At 36.0% G+C, this 5128-nt stretch overlaps 1 protein-coding gene across 1 annotated transcript in view; it reads right to left on the bottom strand.

Annotated features, from left to right (window-relative positions):
• The window catches only part of LOC107714435 (RAC-beta serine/threonine-protein kinase-like), a 26044-nt gene extending 21463 nt beyond the window's left edge, over positions 1-4581 (bottom strand). Inside the window, exon 1 of the mRNA XM_016520268.1 lies at positions 4180-4581. The gene's annotated coding sequence lies outside the window, so the exon portion shown is untranslated. The remainder of the gene's footprint in view (positions 1-4179) is intronic.
• Between the last annotated feature and the right edge of the window lie 547 nt (positions 4582-5128).

Raw genomic sequence — 5128 nt, 5'->3', positions numbered from 1 at the left:
TGCATAGATAAACCGTGCTGTCAGCAGGCATTTCATAATCTAGAAGGACAAAAACATTATTAATAATTCTGATATAACATTTCAGTTGAGAAATGCAATAAAATACGATGTTTTGTTTGTTATATTCCAATATTCCAGAGAATATTATTCAGTGAATTAACATTATCCAGTGAATTATTCTTGACTCTGCAGTAGAGCCCTGCACGGGCCTCAAATATAGGCTCTGGCCCGGCCCGGCCTGGGTCCGACAGCTCATCAGAATTCTTGGCCCGAGTCCGAAAATAGTTCAGTTTTGTATGTAATGTCAAAGTGATTATATTTCGTTTCGTTTTTTTATTAAGTTAATTTAGAAAAACGTTTGGAGCTTTTTTTTGTTCGTTAAATGTAAGTTTTTGTTTTTTTAAAGTAACGACCAAGCGGCCAGCGGCAGACAGTGAGTTGATCTTAGCCTATGTTTGATCAATTTAGCCTTCTCAAATAATCACGACTTGCCTAAAATAAAATCTATAGATATAAAACAGTTCAAGCATATCACAATGTTAGTTTAAATGTTTAACCTATATAAATGTGCGCTGTTAGACGCATATCTAATCGTTTGTGTGGAGAGCTAAAGCGCGCTTTACAGGACATGGAGGAGCCGGCGCGATTACTTGCATTGGAAACAACTTAAAATATGCCGTAATTATTGCTCATAAAGGTAAGAGTAATACATCACTCGGAACTGTAAAGGGTCTACTTTTATTTGTGTGCACATACAATATCAACAAAGCGTTGTGCTTTTATAAAATAAAGGATACATATAGGATGTGCTTTCTGCAATTTCGGCCAGGAGCGTTTCACAATGATGAACCAAAACTCAGCGAATACTTGCCTCAAAAACTTGCTAAATATATCTATAGAAAGCTTTAAATTACTACTTTAAAACTAAATAATTCAAATCAAAAACTCTTTTACGGATTTTATACAATCCGTAAAGATGCATTTCTCAGGATCAGGATCGTCGTCTTCATCTTTGCAACACGGACTCAGAAAACACTAATTTATTAATAAATAATTCAAATATCTCACACGTGGGTGCATGCGTTCGTTCGTTCTCTCTCTCTCCTTAATTAATTCGAATTCATTTCAATAAATATCATCTTTATTTCACTAAAGAATTCTACCTCTAACGAGCTGTAGATAAAATAGTCTAACAAATTAAAATTACCCGCCGGGAAGTTGATATGACTCCTGTCCTTTATTTATTTTCTCCATTTGAAAACATTAGACATTCTACATTTATTTTGCTTATTGTTAATATTAGTGTTGTTGCTGTTGATGCTTTTTATAAATAAAATGTTTTTTATTGTTGTAATGTTAAGATTGAATTTAACATGAAAGACTGCTAATTTTCAACACTTAAAAAAAAAAAGATGACTGAAAAGAGGAAAATCCAAAGTGAAGTATGTTCTTACTTCACTCAGTCATTTATTTACTTTATAGCAGTAAATAAATATCGGTTCTGCATATCGGTTATCGGGCACAGAAACATGCAAATAATTGGTATCGGTTATAAAATATCAATATCGGTCGATCACTAATCAGAACTACTTCAGTAAGACAGTAATATCGTGCTTTTCCTGGAAACCTAAAGCTGCACTAGGTGTACATCACATATTAGCACAAAAACTTGATATTTTGAGCACTCAATTGAAAATGTACACAACGTTTCAATCGTACTTACAGGTTGTGCTTCAAAGAGCTTGTTAGTCCAAATTGAGAAGATAGAAGATGCCAATGAAGATAAAAGCCAAGATTAGAGAAGCAGTCCTTGGTAAAATGACATGCACACAACAAAAGGTTCGAATTGTATTTCTGTGGTATCCCTTGAACACAGCGTCTTCTCAACATGATGTAAACACACTAACTAGCGGAAGTGTTTGTGGGTAGGTCAGACTCTGTTCGTATTTCGCGGGCAGGCCGGGATTATGCAAATGTGTTACCCAGTGACATATACCGGTAACAGGCAAAAGATCCGAAAATATGACGAATCGTTTAGGCGATTCAGAATTGACTCTCTCTTTTGAGAGACAATATCTTTATTTATCATGCACTTTTTTGATTAACAACTTTGCAGATTGTTTTCATTTAAGGATAGCTACGTTATAAACTGCAAAAGAGATATTTTTCAAAAACCCATATGACCTGCTCTTTAAAATCATGCAATTTAAGAATGACGCAAAAGAAAGTCATACAGGTTTGGAACAACATGAGGGTCAAAACTATCAAAATATTGTCCTTTTATCTGTTGACCATAACATTAAAATAATAACTGGCTTATATCTGTCAGAATGTTAAGATTGGTGCAACCCTTTTAAAGAAATACTTAAAACCCTTCTAAATGCTTAAAACAAGGTATTAGAGAAATCTACTTGAATAGTGACATTGTGCAAAATATTAAAGATGATAAGAGTTATTGTCAGTGCCAAAATGAATTTATTTTTCTTACTGCATTGAAAATGTGTAAATTATTTTAAGGATAAATCTTACCAAATGATGTTACATATTTAAGCTTAAAAGAAGAAGAAAAGAAACTGGCAGAGTGGTAAGAAAAGTGAACTTAGTATATAAAACAGATATTTAAAAAAAAAAAAAAATCTTAGCCTAATATTTTATTAAATTAATCTGAGAAGAAAATTTTAGCTTGTCACAGAATATTTTAACTTTTTTTTTTTTTTTTTTAAGATTATTGTTTGTTCTTTTTTTTTTTTGTAGAGTGGCCCAAGTCCAAAAAGCCCAGTTTCAGCTCGATTTAATTTTCTGGAGCCTTGATATGGCTCTGGTCCTTACTTTAATGTTAATCTTTGGAATTTTCTGCTCATTTTCTATCATTGATCTCTTAATAAATATCCTTAACAAAAACACAATTTGAAGTAGCATCTTTCAAATATGTAGTACAACAAACAGTGCTGGACAAAATGCATGTCATGGTTTCATGTTCAGCATTTTAAACTACTAAACCTATACAATAGTAATAGAGATTCTTGCCTTTACAAACAGCACAAAAAAAAAAGCTGTTTTTTGTTTGTATATGATCAGTCTGACTGTGCCAGAGGAGTTTCCTGGCATAGCAGTGCCTCTGGCACAGATCTGGCATGTTGTCCCATCACCATGGGCACAACACTGGATTATCCCTGCAAAATAAAATCCCCACCTTGTGACGCCCCTGCTAGTCCATTACACAACTTCTTAACACATGCACTGGCATTAAAAACACAATGACCATCCGTCTCTATTGCTGGCATATATACATGCATCTAGTGTGCGTGTATCAATCGGTCAGTGGTCTGTCTGTTCCTCTTTTTCAACAACAACTCTCTCGCACACACACACACGCACTTTGAAGTCCACAGTAGAAAGACAAACAAGAGCTGTGACCATTTCAACAAACTAATGATTGCACACTTTCTGTACCGAGTGGAATAATTCCACACAGAGATGTCCTGAATCTGACCCCTGTTAACCTCAATAACCTTCAGGCCTCATGCACAAACCTGACAGATGCATTATTTCATACCTGTCAAACATCGGACTACTTTAACCTTAAATAAAGTTTCCATATTTCAAACATGCCTACATAATTGCATTGAACTCCACGTGGAACAGCATGGCAGCTCTATTAATAAAACCAAAGGCAAAGTGGCATCAGTTTGATCGATCATACAGCATAGGGTGAGTTCACCCTATAGATCCACATACATCATGCATCTGTACAGCGTGTAAAGGGCCTGATCGATAATATACTCTCACTTCCACTAACTCAGCTGTTCTTTTTTTAACTTAATAGACTGAGATCTCCGTCAAGACACAATGATGCACTTACAATGGATCAGCAAGCAAGGACCCCGCGGGAGAGATCAGCAGAAGCGCCAAATGGGTTTAAATTAATCTATAAGCGTGTTTGTATTTAATAAACTAATTTGTAAAGAAAAACGGAGTGACAAACATGTGTTACGACGGGAGATGCGGTTTATCTGTACGGTAAACCTGAGAAATACATATTGATAAACAGATTTGTCTGGGAATGTATCCCAAAGCGCAACAAAACATAAAATTTAAGAGCAATTTAAATATAGAGACTCGGGCTAGGCTAAACATCACGCTAGCCATCAATCATCGATGCACGTTTTAGTCCCTTACCTCCACTTTTATCCTCCTGCGATGTGTTGGTTAACTGAAATGTAAAAATCCTCAAAAGCCCATGTAAGTGGAGTGAAACAAGGGTGTTTAGAGACGTGAAACGTGTGTTTATTCCTCTCGCGAGCTGCTGTGTATTGAGCTCTGCCAATGACCACTCAGCTGCCCCAAAAATAACAACACCCAACCGCCCGAATTTCCTCACAAACCGCCCCTCAGTGGCCCGAAACTCGAACCCGGTCGCCCAAACTCATCCCACAACGCCTATTTGACGCGTTTTAGGCGTTTGAAAAGCTCGCCGTGGCCGTCCTGTATGTCTGTGAGCGTTGTTACGGTAGTGGTGGTATCGCGGATAGGCCTCCGTCTAGCGACTCAACTGGAGCACAAACAGGAAATGACCTCAGCGCACGCTCAGCGCGGCGCGACGTCACGGGCAACGTCCGAAATTTGAAAAGGTCCGTTTTTTGTGTTGCTGTTTGTCAGCTATGTAATGATAGTGAGGTTATGATTTTATAATAAAATCATAAATGTCTGGATTGTTTCGTCGGTTGCTATTTCAATATTGTAACACATACATTTACTGTATATAAGCTCCCGCTACTGGTTATCTGCCACAGTTCCTCTGCAGTGTTTATTTTTCAAAGGCTTGAGGTTAAAAGAGAATATTTTCCAACGTGAGCATGTTTTGTGGTTATTTTTATAAATAGTCTTTAAAATACCTTTTATGCTGCTATTTTTGAAGTGCATTGGAGTACTAATTAATTATCATTGGGATATAATTAAAAAGTATGCCCAGATTACCTATACTGCAGCAATGCATGCAACTGGTCACTTCATGATAATGACACCATCTGTGTCCTGATTTCATTCATACTATCATACTACATAGAGAATACATTATACACACATATATATATATATATATATATATATATATATATATTTTTTTTAT

This window comes from Sinocyclocheilus rhinocerous, unplaced genomic scaffold, assembly GCF_001515625.1.
Source record: "Sinocyclocheilus rhinocerous isolate Xijiao unplaced genomic scaffold, SAMN03320098_v1.1 scaffold88, whole genome shotgun sequence".
Taxonomy (NCBI): domain Eukaryota; kingdom Metazoa; phylum Chordata; class Actinopteri; order Cypriniformes; family Cyprinidae; genus Sinocyclocheilus; species Sinocyclocheilus rhinocerous.
Note: the sequence above shows the minus strand (reverse complement) of the source record. Positions and strands in the feature narration are given on the sequence as shown.